A 15,218-nucleotide genomic window follows, 5' to 3' on the forward strand; every position below is an offset into this window, starting at 1 on the left:
TCAGAGTAAGCCTTAAATAGGAGCTGTAGTTCCACCCCAGTTGTTGCCTCTTCATTTAAAGGAGTTGATCTTGCTTTAGGAGTCGAGGGAGGGAGGGAGGGAATACAGTAAAATAAAAAAGATACAAATAATATGTAAAACACACACATTCTCCTTCCTTTAAACCAAAACAAATAGTGTGGTTTTACATCCTCACAAACTTTCTCATTCCAAAAAATAAAATAAATCGCCCATCTTTCAATAAATTTATTTTAATATAATGCAGTTATCTTGATTACATTATAAGTAATGCATAATATTATAAGTAAGTAAGTAAGTTTATACAGTGTTGCTATGTCCCCAAAAACCACTCAGTAAGGCAGGGGGGGTGGAGATTTCAATACGCTGAAATTTACATTTTAGTTGCTCTTTTCAGGACAGTCATAATTTCAATGACTATATTTTGAATATAGCCTTCTAAGTAATCTAAAAGTACATTTTATGGGTTCTTTGGGATTACCTACCTGGTTATTTGTTTGATATTATCTAAGACGTGGCTCCAAAAGTTTTTAGTTTTACTGCATTAAAGAAAACGCATATAAAATAGTCTGCAGTCCCTTGTACAGGTGCTTTTGATTGGTTCTTCATGTCTGGGACCAGCCATGAGGACAATTCCTTCCCTCAGTCCAAATCCCCAGCCTCATTCCCTGCGGAAGGGGAATCTGGTGCCAGGGTCATGAAAGTGACAAAGCCAAAACATCTCCTCCCCTCCACCCACGCCACAGAGCCCTTGTTAGCAGGACACATACAGCCATACCCCTTCACATTTCACCTTCTATATGCCTGTGTAGGTAAATTTTTCAAGTCTGGACTTACCTTATGAGCAGCTGGGAGCTTGTTACATGGAAATGTATGGATTACTTCAGTTACATTAACATGATGTAGGCTGGTGCTGTTGCATTTGAGGAGTCTGCTGGTCACTCTGCTGAGTGACGCTCCAACTCCTTCTTGCTGGCACTGCTGCCTCGGTAGACACAGCCCACGTACTATAATAAAGCAGGCATTTTGCTAGTTCATCATATTCTTCCACTTAAAAAGCAAAGCAAGGAAGAATTCATAGCATCAGTCATGAAAGTATGCATGCAGCAGGCCTATAAACTGACTTTATCCAAGCTGTTTGGTGGGGATATTTCCCACCCCTGGACTGACCCTGCAATGTAAATTAAAGAGCACGGTCATCCCTGGTGTTTGATCAGATTCCCTTTGCTTATTTAACTTAAGAATGATTTTCAGCTTCCCTCTAAATCAGTATGCAGGCAACTAGCATGAAATGCACTGATTTATATGTTGCTTGTGGTACACCAATTTATCCAATTGCCTCTTTGGAAGAGTTACAAACCAGAAGCCCAGGACCTGTTTTGTTCCACAGCATTTCAATCCTTTGGCAGATTGGCTCATGTTTCTAATTACTTCCCCCAAACAAATTGTTCTTTGGTAATGTACCGATTGGCCAACAAGGTTAGATGACATGGCATGTTTATCTGTTTGAGATGTAAGCTTGACATACATTTTTATGCAAATTTAAGGGAACAAATTTGTCTAAGAGGATCAAAAAGCCTGCTTTGCAACTCTAATAGGGGCATAAGGAAAGCCAGACTTCATTATTTGTTTCAATTGTTTACTCAGAGGTCTAGTCCAACCTGTCCTAAAGGCTCAGGGTGACTCATGATGGGTTTGAAATAAAAGGTAGATGGTTTCATTTGGCATGTACAGGGCTTCCTTTTAAATGTTCATAGCACTTCACACACATTGGTGTGCAATGCAACCCTGTGAAACTTTGCTCAGAAGGAACTCCCAGTATGTCCCAAAAGGACTCATCCATACTTCCTTTCACACTGTGTTTCTAAGAACAGGCCCATGCTTTAAAGCGCCACAGCTACGTGCTTTCTCTTTTTCCCTTTCCCTTTTTCCCTTTTTCTTTCCTCTCACAATCACGCTCTTTACTGCTGAGTCAAAACAAACAGCAATCCGAGGGAAACTCATTTGTTCAAACTCAACATTGAAGAGTGAGTTTTCCTGGCGAAAGCAACTGAGCAAGAAAAGGAAAGGAAAAGGAAACCACTTGGACACAGAGCTTTAAAGCATGGATCAATGCCTGGGAAGTAGAAAAGTTAAATGTGGATGAACCCTGGGTCCCAAGTTAAGTGTGGCTGGGACTTAATGCCTTCTCTGTTCTTGGAGGCCACTACATTTCTCATTGGGATCCTTACCTGTGCCCATGGACTGCTAGCTAGAAGCATCTGAATGACCTTTACTTATGCCAAGTCTCTAATATCAACTGGGATAAGCAGACCGTGGTTTGGGGCTGAAAATACTGGGGAACAGTATTTCACATTAACAGCTTGAAACATTGTAAGGTCATTCCCCCTTGCGCCCTTTTCAAGCTCCAGTCTTCCACCCTTGTTCACACTAGAGAAGGGCCAGGCATGTTCTTTCCTGATAATTTGTTTCCATGTGCTGAACTCCAATTCTGCAAAGCTGTCACCTGCACACATGTATTCATCCACCTGAACCGTTCGCACCAGAGCATAACCATGGCTTTTGTTTTCTAACCAATTGGAAGTTGGTTTTGCATAAAGTGCATCAAAGAAGAGTACCGTATTTTTTCATGTATAACACGCCCCCGTTTTCTGGGGACTCAAAATTAAGAGGGGGGGGGAGAATTTCCCAGAATTGTTGAGCTTTTTTGGGAGGGATGTCAGAGTTGTTTTTTAGGGGGGAATGCCATAAATCACTCACCCACCAGACCGACAATGCCACTCAAATACGTCGCCAAACCAAATCAACCTATCCTCTGTACCATCGCTGAAAAAGGCAGCAAGTTGCCCGCCCAATTGCCACAGCAACAGCCAATCAACACCAGCCCTTGCCACAGACACCAATAACAATCTCCAACTCACGGCAGCAACCAATCTCACGTCCCCACAATGCACTACCCATGTATAAGACAACCCCTAATTTTGAACATGATTTTTGAGTAAAATAATAATAATATACACGGAAAAGTAGGGTATTTTTTTCCAGCAGCAACAGGATACAAATGGATTGCAGCTCACGCCATGTGTACTTGGCTTCAAACTCCAGCAGTGGGAGTGTGATGTACTCACAGTAAAAGGTGATGGGAATCACACTGGTCAGATGTTTGGAAGTTGCGGCTGGATGGTTGAGTGCGATCCAGTTGAAGCTAAATCCTTCAAAGACAGAGGTCCTTTGGCTGGGTCGGGACGATATGGGGTTGGGGGGCCATCTCCCATCTCTTGTGGGTGCGCAATTAGTGACAGCATCTTCTGTCAAGAGTTTGGATGCAATCCTCGGCGCCTCCCTTTCTATGGAGGCGCAGGTTGCAGCTACAACAAAGGTGGCATTTTTCCCTCTCCGCTGTGCTAAGCAGTTGGTCCCTTACCTCTCCCACCCTGATCTCGCCCCTGTGATCCATGCGACAGTCACCTCAAGGTTTGATTATTGTAACTCACCCTACATGCGGCTGCCCTTGAAACTGACCCAGAAACTCCAGAGGGTGCAGAATGCCGCAGCGAGACTCCTTACGGGGTCTTCGCTGCGGGATCACATTCATCTAGTGCTATACCAGCTGCACTGGCTCCCGGTGGAGTATAGGATCAGGTTTAAGGTGCTGTTTTTAACCTTTAAAGCCCTATACGGCCTCGGATCTACGGGACTGCCTCTCCGTGTATGCCCCATGGAAGACCTTACAGCCTATAAATAATAACACCTTGGAGATCTTGGGCCTCAGAGAGATTAGGCTGGCCTCAACCAGGGTCAGGGCCTTTTCAGCCTTGGCCCCGGCCTGGTGGAACGCTCTGCCACAAGAGATCAGGGCCCTGCGGGATTTGACATCTTTCCGCAGGGCCTACAAGATGGAGTTGTTCCACCAGGCCTTTGGTCAGGGCTCAGCCTGACTCCCCTTTTCTTTTTGTATAAGACCTCAGGTCCATATAAGATCAGTGCAAACAGTTGGTCCAATGAGCACTTACTGTTCCCAACCCTAACCCTGTGGAAAGCCATCTAATTAGACTTTAATTTGATTTTGACCTGTTTTTAGGAGGTAATTTAATTATTGCTTGATTTTATACTAATGTATTTGATGATAGCCGCCCTGAGTCCGACTTCGGCCAGGGAGGGTGGGATATAAATAAAAGTTGTTTAATAATAATAATAATAATAATAATAATAAATTTTTATTTATACCCCGCCCTCCCCAGTATAACACCACAACCAATGGTGCGAATGAAATTTTGCATGACATGCTGCTTTATTGGTCAAAAAGCCATGGTTTCATAATGCAACAGGTACTGCAGTGTGAAAGGAGTATTTAAAACGGGGACAGAAGCACTAGCACTGTGATCAGGAAAACTAACACAATATTCCCCACATCTCAATGTCACCTGAGACTAAAAACACACATACACTGAGCAATCCTTTTTTTTTACTTTGCAGTCCTTCCACAATCTAGATCTGCTGTAATAATAATAATAATAATAATAATAATAATAATAATAATAATAACCAGCCCCTGAAAATCGCTTCTTCAGAAACTGGTGTAGGTGGTCTCACAGCAATGGCATCTGGACCTGCGCAATGGCAGAATTGCAGTGTGGGTGGGCATATATCAAGATCACACTCACTGCTTCCTCCTTGATTCACCTGGGGTTTGTGCACGGAGGAACACATATGGATAAGCTTGTCAAGGGAAGGGTTTCCAAATGTGTATCAGGTAACCATGTCTACCCTTGTAGACTTCAGGAACTGGACTAGATTTAGGTTGAAAGTAATGTGTCAATGAGAAGCACCAGCAACTCCAGACTGAGGGAAACTACATTTTTGTGCTACGAACTGGTGTGTGTGTAGGCAGCCTTAGTCTGAACTGGGCTGGTTTAAAGATAAAGAAACATACATACAAGAAGAGAGAGCCAGTGTGGTGTAGTGGTTAAGAGCGGTAGACTCGTAATCTGGGGAACCGGGTTCGCGTCTCCGCACCTCCACATGCAGCTGCTGGGTGACCTTGGGCTAGTCACACTTCTCTGAAGTCTCTCAGCCCCACTCACCTCACATGTGGGGGAGGAGGGGAAAGCAGAATGTTAGCCGCTTTGAGACTCCTTAGCATAGTGATAAAGCGGGATATCAAATCTAAACTCTTCTTCTTCTCAGGGGCCCTCACATTGTCTATCAGCCGTCAGCACCTAGGCAACAGGCTGAACAGACACAGAGGTCATAGTCTTCTCCATGATAATAAGATGCATTCCATTTCTATTTGAATTATATTATTATTATTATTATTATTATTATTATTATTATTATTATTATTATTTTCAAATTTACATCCATATGTATATTTAATGATAAATTGCATCCTCTTGTCACATGATGGATTTCAACTTTTGGAGCAGTGAAATTGCTCAGAAAGTTCACCAAAGAAAGCCAGCCATACTGAAAGCAGTATGGGAGAATGGACTTGTAGGTCACTTCTGGAATGGCGCTGACCCCAAATCAGTGCTGACCCTCTATGGTCAGGTCAGTCTCCAATTCACACATGTAGGTCAGTGAATGCCATGAAATTATGTGCAGAGTAACCTCAGCTCCTTGTAAGAATGGATAGTCCTGTTTGGGCTTTCGGTACGAAACATTTCAAATGCATGTTTGGCTTCCAAACTGGGGTTTATTTTTAAAGCATCGTCTTAATTATAAACTGTGCCCTATATTTACAGTGTCCTTAACTGCTGGGCTGCAGACAAGGATGGGGGCAGGGCGGGGGGTGGAAGCTCCCTAAACGTTTCAGGTTAATTCCCACCATATCTTACTGTTTATCATGCCCAGTGACCTGTCTCACATTATCTGTACAGGCCTGCTACGTTTAACACTTTTCAAACAACACCTAGTATTTGTGACAAATCAAAATAAACAGCAAGTTCTACCCATGAGAAAAAGGAGGGGGAAACTGGGGCTAGAGGGACCGTGAAAGAAACTTTCTTTGGGAAAAAGAAACAAGACTGTATTTACACCATCTCCTTAAATATCCTCACAACTTCAAAGGTAAAGGTCAATTTTAGAAGTATTTCATTTTACAGTGGCTATTCAGGAAAGCTCTGAAATGGAACTTGAGTGGATATAAAATACTGTATATCTTAAAAGAAAAGAAAATGGAAACACCAGGAATTCACGAAACAGCATAGCAAAACCAGGACCTCACACTACGCTGGATTCTTGATTTCATATTGGTGAGAATAAATGCTTGGTGTTGGTAGGGGATCTTGAACAGACACACTAGGACTGAACTCTTGAAGGTTCAAGCCCTGATTTTGTTGTACATCTAAATGTTATGCAAGGGAGGAGATCACCCACAAACCGAGCCCTCTCTCAGACAAAATTGAAGACTTTTCAGTCCGTTTGGTCCCAAAGGGAATGATATAAAGATGTAGGTAACTCCCATTGGAACTCTCAACATGTCTCCTTCCTTGGAGGTTTTTCAGCAAAGATTGGATAGTCATGTGTTATATATGATCTGGTTGAGATTCTTGCATTGCAGGGGTTACGCCAGATGACCCTGGTGTTACCTTCCAATTCTACAATGTTATGATTCTATGATTCTGCTTAGCGATCAATCCCATTGGGTTCAAAGGGACTTACTACCAGGTAAGTGCATGTAGAATTTCAGTCTAAAAGTGCATAACTCTGGTTAGATTGTGGTCTGGATTCTTGTTTGTTCAAAAGGTTTCATGGCATTTGGTCTCCCCACCCCCACCCCCTGCACTCCAGTATATTCCTCTCAAAGTTGTTGAGTTCAGATCATATGTAGAGAGTCATTTTCCTTCATTTCAAAATTAGCTTAATTCTTAAAATTTCTTTTTTAAAAAGAAGTACTAGAAGCAAGAACACAACCACCCCTCTGGTCTAGCACAACAATCTTTCATTTCTCACTGGACTATGCCTCTTATTTGCCTAGATGTTCCAGATTGAAAATAATAGAATGTTGGTTCAGTTAGAAGGAATGGACCTTACTGTGCAATTCTAACCATGTCTGCTCAGAAATTAGGGGTTAGGATTTCAGCCTTAGAAGTCATCTCACCCAACCCAACAGAGTGGAACAACAATTGCTTCTCGTGAACTGAAAAGCAGGTGTGTGCACCAGATTTAGCTCAAGTCCAGTGCTTTTTTTCTGGGGGGGACGCAGGGCTCCATGTACCGCTAAACATTTTGTGAATCTAACGGGAGAAGAAACTAATTTTTTTAAAAAAAAATTAGTTTCTTCTCTAGCACAGTGAATCATCAGTTCCATTGCTACCCCCTCATTTCCTGTCACTGTGCTTCCTGGGTGTTTAATATGTTAAGTAGGATCTGGAATCTAGCACAGTGATGGGTCAGTTTTGTTGTTACCACCTCCAATGGCAGCTTCCTTTCCTTTCCCGGTTTAATGCATGTTCTTTGTGCTTTTGTCCATTTACTGTATTTATTTTCCCCAATTTGAACTATAAAATGGTGGTTTCATTGAGTCAAAATGAGAGTACCCCTAAACATTTTTAGGGGGGTGGAGCACTGCTCAAGCCTAAACCAAATCAAGCTGATTCAGACAGAACTGGGCTTTGGCTGAGTCCAAATGAGGCAGTGCAGATCACACCAGGTCATGCTACCCAGAGCAATCTGGGGCTTTCAGAAAGTGGAGCCGTCAGGTAGCAGGGGGAGAAGGAGAAGGAGAGACAATGAGCCTCTACAAGTGACATGGGAAGGTGCTAGCAAAGCAGCACCCAGCAGGCTTGCACTCTCTGCTCACCAGCTCACCTTCCAAATTGATTTAGGGCCCAGATCTGGGTTAGGTTGACCACCAGATCAGCCAGGGCTGATACTAAACTGAAGTCCAGACCAGTCTCCAAACCTCTATTGAAAACCATGCTTCTGTTAATGCACCTTAAGATAATATTCGCTTATTTAGCAGCCACAGCAAACTGCGCATTTGCCATGGAATCCCACACTTTTTATCAATCATGTGAGGAGAGGGCTTGGCTGTGGTCATTCAATACTTGAGAAAGGAAAGACACTGTGCATGCTCTCAGAAATGTTATATTCTTATCAAAGGCAACCCCTTCCAGGAATGGGCTGTGGCATAGCAAAAATAAATAAATGGTTTTGTAACTGTGTGATCCCAAGCACACTTGTCGCTTGAACATAGGGAAACTTTCTTCTGAGCAAAAATGCCTGAGATTCTGCTATATGCGCTCTCCTTAGGGAAAATTAATGCTTCTCTCTTCAAAGAGTTGGCTCTGTGACTTTGTGTGTGTTTAACAAGGCAGTTAAGGAGTACATAAAATTCTGAAGGCAAATGCAATTGGTCTCTGCCAAGCTGCCCTTACTCAGCTCTGCTGTAATGTACTAGCTCTGCTGTAATGTACTAGCTCTGCTTTCTATGACTAGAATGCTATCAAAACCTGACAGCTATATTCACAACCTCATTAAACTGAGAGCAGAGACACCATTTCAGATTTCAGGGGAGAGGCTAACTTTTCAGGTGGACAAAGGTTCAGGGGTCTGCTCTGGATATATTCAAATTGCAAAAATAATAATAATTTTGTAATCGTACATTTGCTTGCTTTTTACATCTCATAATAACTGGAGTAACATTGCAAAACTTCCTTCCTCATTTCATTGATTATGATAAGTGCCTTTGGTGTGCAAACCTAGCACAGGGGTCCAGGGCTCATTCATACCCCCATTGAGACAGATGTAAAACCTAGTATCCTCTAGTACAAGGGTGAGGACCCAAAAAAAAACCCACCAACCCAAAGGCCAAACTTGCCTCACAAGGCTCCCCCATTTGGTCCACAAGGGCCATTTTGAGCAAACAATGTCCAACCGCCCCACATCAGGTCTCAGGAAGGTAGAAGCAAACAAACTTCATTTCTCCTGAACCAAGCGGGGACAACTTCCATTTAGTGGCACCTTGCTGTCTGCAAGGTGCTTTGACATCCCAGCTTCCAGACTTCAGAGCTCCAAATCACCTGCCGTCATATGTGACATCAGTGCATAACCCCACCAACCTATGCAATTTGACTTGCAAGGTAGATCCGGATGTGGCCTGTGGAGGCAAAATGATCCCTCGCTCCTGTTCTAGTGCTGAAGAATTTGGGCTATCTTTCACAGGATGCAGGGAAGAAGAATCAGGTTTTATGCAGTTCAGAGGAAATATCCCTGGTTCTTCAACCCGTCCCAGATTCCCGGTCATGCAATATGTAAAACTGGGTAGCTGGCCAAAAATATATGCACTCCTGAAGAATGCTTGAGACTGTTAGAAGAACACTGTTGGAACAGAACAGAGGTTCATCTAATACAGCTCCCTGTTTCTCACAATGCCCAGTCAAATGTTTCTGGGAAGCCCACCATCAAGACATAAAAGCTTATGAATTTATGAAGAAAATTATTAGGATGTATCAATACTATTGGGGGGGTGTAAATTTGTCAGATGATATTATCCTAAACCACATACCAATTATATGAGGTTTGACAGCTGGTCAACATAAACAGAGACTTCATGCCCTTACTTCTGCCAAAAGACTGATATTGATTCATTAGAAGGATAATACTATGGCCGCCTTTGATCAAGGGATAGAAGATATGCCAACTCTTGTACCATATGACTGAATTGCTTTTGGATGCAGATTGTGTATGGATAAATAAAATGATATCTGGAATGCATTTATAAACAATATAGTGACTTGTTAATGATGGTATACTCAATGGAATAATAACTTTACTTATATATCATATTGCATTATGTATATATCATATTGCAACTTTTCGTTTCTGTTTTTTCATATCTTTCACTTTATTTGTCCACTGAACATTTTCAATAAAATATAAATATGTTTTAAAAGACATGAAGGCAATAGCCATCCCCTACTGTTGTCCTTTGATGGGTGATACTCAGCTGAACCATTGAGCTCAATCCTTCCAGGTAAATGGGTATAAGATTGCAGCCTTAGGCAGGATTTTACCATGCCAACTAACTTTATTCCACCATGGAACTCATAGCGGGATTTAAAAGTACAAGATAAAGAAACAGCACAGTCCTATTCTTGTCTTCTCACAAGTCAGTCTCACTGTGTTTAATAGGGCTTACTTCCAGGTAAGTGTGAAGAGTTGCAGCCCAATAATTTGAATATAATCTATGGCGGACCTTAATTTTTCTCAAACATATGGCAGCATGCATGATAGCTGAAAGCCATCTCCCATCCAGGCACTGACTAAACCCAGGCCTGCTTAGCTCTAGCAAGCTGGCCTGATCATGTGCCCTCAAACCACATTTTTCTTTGTATAGTTCATTTTTTTATGTCTCTGCCATCAATTTGATTTTCTGTTACTCTATTTTATTGCCTTTAGTGAATGAAACTAGGTTAGTGTCATGTTGGTAAATGATTGTTTGCTTTACTTTTTCCCTGATTGTACAACTTGGTTATAAGACTCTGAGCCCCAGTTGTTTGAGAACAAATTGGCAGGCATCAAACATAGCGTGTGTGTGTGTGCGCGCGCACGCACGCACGCACATAGCACACAAAAATCAGAAAGGAATTATATTACCTTTCCAGAAAAGTCTTAGTATGGGCCTGTTGTACCAATACTGTTGTAATAACAACAGTCTGAATGCCCATTTGGGTCTAACTCCATCAAACCTGACTTTGCTGTCAACAGTTCATATGTTTTTGTTGCTAAATTCTTGCTGCTGTTTAGTGGGGTTTGTTTTATGGGTTACTGTTTGGCTTTTATTGTACTGTATTCCTCTTTTGTATGTCATGTTATGCTCTTAAAAATTTGTATGTCACTTGGAGATTGCTTTTGTTGCAAGCAATTAATAAATTGAATAATTATTATTTGCATTACTACTATTTTTACAATTGTACATTAACTTCAGTGGGTCTACTCTGAGTAGAAGGTACTTGAATACAACCTAATAATAATAATAATAATAATTCTGAGATGGCCTGCATAGGGTTGGGAATTCAAGCTTGTGGCCACCATGGTGAATATCTTTGTTCCGAATTAATTAATTTGGAACATTTTTTGTCTCAGCCTTTATCCATCCTCAGCTTTTCCATTACCAGCATAAAGCCTCCAGTTAATTGACCCCAAGCAAATGCAGCCTTCAATAGAATCAAAGGCTGCCCAGTCTTGTGTTAAAGGTAAAGGTAAAGGGACCCCTGACCATTAGGTCCAGTCGTGACCGACTCTGGGGTTGCACGCTCAACTTGCATTATTGGCCGAGGGAGCCGGCGTATAGCTTCCAGGTCATGTGGCCAGCATGACAAAGCCGCTTCTGGCAAACCAGAGCAGCACATGGAAACGCCGTTTACCTTCCCGCTGTAGCGGTTCCTATTTATCTACTTGCATTTTGACATGCTTTCGAACTGCTAGGTTGGCAGGAGCTGGGACCAAGCAACGGGAGCTCACCCCGTCACAGGGATTCGAACCGCCGACCTTGTGGTCAGCAAGCCCTAGGCTCTGTGGTTTAACCACAGTGCCACCTGGGTCTTATGTGCATGTAAAACCACCTTGGGCCACGACTTCTGCTTTGGTACTGACCTTCTCCCCTCCTCTACAGTCTCTCTGGGGGTTTTCCAGCAAACACTACCATTCTCTTCCCCACAAGGGGGTGCCTATTTGGTGTCCACCATATACACTGGTGTCTAAAATAGAAAATCAAAGTGATTCTCCATGAGAGTTTGGTGTACACCATGTCAGTTATAGTTCAATCCCATTGAAATGAAGAATGGGACTTAAAATTAGCCATTCCTAACTTGTCCCATTGTTTTCACTGTGACATCACCAATGCATGCCATGGTCCTTACCTGAGAATCGAATAGGACTTACTTCTGAGGAGACGTTGTTAGGATCACACTGTTAGTCTGGATAGAACTTATCATTACCAATTTTCAGAAGCATTTGCCACCCTTCATTGACACCCAAAATCTGGCACAGTGGCATTGCCAGATGCTACTGAAACATAGCCTGACCAGAATGGTTCAATCAGTAGAGCATACACCTTTTGATCTAAGGATTGTGGGTTCAAGCCCAAGGGTTGTGGGTTCATGGTCCCTTCCAACTCTACAGTTCTATGAGTCTATGAAGGCAGAGAGGCAAATCTTAGCACCTTGTGCTACTCCTCCATCAAATCACCCCAACAGTCCTTTTATTTTATTTTTAAAAAATCTCTTTTTTATTATTTTGGTCAAAGGCGATGCTGCTACTGGAATCAGAAAGAAAAGAAAAAAAGGAAGACAAGACAAACCAAATATGTTATTATTGATCTCATCTGCTTCCAACGCACTCAGCAGCTTGCAATATCCTCAGCCTCAGAATAAAAGAGGCTCATCCAGAGAAACGCAATTTCCAGTTACCAGAGAAGAGCTCTCTCTCTAACCGGACGTCCTCTCTCCCTTAATTGAATTGTTTCGATCGCCACTTAAATGATGTAAATGGAGGAGCTGACGTTTCTTTCCCTCAGCAAAACTTGAAAGCAAATAAGGAAACCAAGAAAGGAAAATAAAGAGGTGAGGGGGGGAGGGAGGAGATCCTGAATGTGTGCTTGAAGGAAGTGGGGGGGGGTAGGCGCTCTGGTCGGTCTTCTTTCCCCCCAGATCTTTTCCCTCCCATCTATTTATTAGTCCTTAAATCGGTGCTGCCCTAAGCGACAATTCGGCCTCGTGGCCCGATCCATGAATTTAGGAGGAAATCTACCTGCTTTTTAAGACTCCAGCTGCAAACCTACATATATGAACTCAGCTGCATTGAGTGCAGTTGTTCTTACTCCCCGGTAAATTGTGCACTGGCGGGGATGGGGACCCTGTGGCCTTCCGGGTGTGGTTGGGCTCCCAACTCCCATCAGCAACAGCCAGCATGGCCAGTAGTCCGAGATTATGGACATCTGGAGGGCCTCCAATGGGGAGTCGCCGCCCCGGGTGTGTAGGATTGAATAGACGCAACGCCTCAAATGCGCGCAGCTCCAGGAAGCGCAGCTTAACACAGGACCGTTGGAAGCCTTGCTCCATCAGGCTCAATATTGTCCACACTGACTGGCAGCAACTCTCCGGGGTTTCGGGCTGGGGATATTCCCAGTCCTACCTGGAGAAGCCTGGGATTGAAAATGGGGACCTTCTGCGTGCAGAGCAATTGCCCAACCACTGAGCTATGGTGACACTTCCCCGACCCCTTAGCAGAGGTTAAATCCAAGAGGGGTTAAAGCCGCTTGCCTAAAGCAGACCGTGGATCGCACTGTTGCATACGTGTCAATTTTTCCCTTTTCTCGCGAGGAAGCCTATTCAGCATGAGGGAATTTCCCTTTAAAAAAGGGAGAACTTTACAGCTATGCACTGTTGGGGGGGGGCAAGGGTGTCAACTTGAATAAAATATTGGGGGACAGGTAAGTCCCGTCCTGCATAATTGATCACAAGACGTGGTGCACGCACATCATTTGAATGGCAATTCCCATCAACTTGGGGGGAACAGCCCCTTCAGATATTTTTTTGGGGGGAGGCCTGCTAAGGATCTGTCCTTTCGGGTGTGACTTTGCACCGAATTAGCAGCGTCGTTTTTAGAATCCCCTTAAGGACGAATCTCTTAAATGAATCTATCCATCCCCTCCCCCCCCTTTCGCCTGGAGAGGAGGACAATCCAGGGGGAGGAAAGCAAAGCAGCCAAGCCAGGCAGTAGGACCTGTTTGGAAACATGCCCCCGTTGCGCATCCCCCTGGAAAGCCATAAAGACGGCCCTTAAAGCCTCCAGGTGGTGCGTTTGTTGTCCTGCTGTCTGTGAGGTGTGGCGGCTCCCCCACCCCACCCCCGGCCTTGCCAGATCTGCCGGGGACTTGGGAAGAAAGTCTCCCCGAGCGCCGATCCCGAGGAGAGATAAGAAGCCGCCGGAGTCACCGGCTCTGTCTAGACTGCGGACCTCACAACGAGCCCAACCGGGGCTGTTTGGATTAGCCTCGCCAGCCTCGACCAACCTGAGCAAGCCCCTCGGATTGCTCGCTTCCTATTGCCTCCCGGGGCTGTGTGGGCCCTGGCAGGGAGGCGAGGATCGCGCAGGGTCTGGCAGAGCTGAGCTCTCCCCGCCCGTCGGGTCTCTCGCCCTCCCCCGTTTCCTTCCTGCTGCTTCTTCGCCCTGGGCCAGCAGCGAGGCACCTCTGCCACGAAACTGACGACGTGCTAAAAAAAAAAACCCAGATATATAGCCAGGCGAACGCAGCCGCTCCTTTTTCGCCTCGTAGGTAGGAGCCCGGAGGTCCTTCCAAAGAGAGCAGAGGGACTGACAGGCGGGACTCTGGGGACACATGCACGGGTGTCCCTTTAGCGCTCCCCCATTCAAACGCAGAAATACTGCCATACCAAAGTTTGTAATGTGTTTTCCTTCGCTGATTTCCAGTCAAAAAGGCTACCTGGGTGGGGATCCATAAAGCACGGCGGGATCCCAAGCCCAGCAGGGCTGCATTGCCACATTTTGAAGTGTATTGGTAGCAGCACCCCGCCCATCTGACTGGGTTGCCCCAGCCACTCTGGGCGGCTTCCAACATATATAAAAAACATAATAAAACATTGCACATTAAAAAGCTTCCCTATACTGTACAGGGCTGCCTTCAGATGTCTTCTAAAGGTTATATAGTTACTCATCTCCTTGACAAGTTAAATGCTACACATTTGCTTTCTGAGGAAGGGGGGGGGGACTCCGCCCCACCACCCGGCCCAAAGTTATGAAGTCCAGGGTCTAAAGCCACCTAACTGGAGCAAAGTGTCACTTGCTCCAGACCTCTTGGATTTTAAATCCTCATTTAGCTTTAAATTTAAGGTGACATACACACACACGCACACCACTGCCCCAGCCCCTAGTAAAGTAAGATAGTGGGAACCACAACAATAAGCAACGTGTGTGTGTGTGTGTGTGTGTGTGTGTGTGTCCACCTTTCGGAAGGGCTCCTTTAGAAATCTCCTTGACCAAGCGTTGTGCAAACACAGCACTCTGTTTATCTGGTTGCGTTGTACGCGAAGGTCACCGGCGGTGAAATCCACCAAGCTCAAAACCCTGCCTAGGTGCAGATGGCCCAGGAGTGCGAAATTCGCCGCACAAAGCGGGTCTCATCCTGATCTCGCTCCCCTCTCGCCTTTGGATCGCCTTCTTCCTCTCTCCCA

This window comes from Zootoca vivipara, chromosome 10 (assembly GCF_965207765.1).
Source record: "Zootoca vivipara chromosome 10, rZooViv2.hap1.1, whole genome shotgun sequence".
NCBI lineage: Eukaryota > Metazoa > Chordata > Lepidosauria > Squamata > Lacertidae > Zootoca > Zootoca vivipara.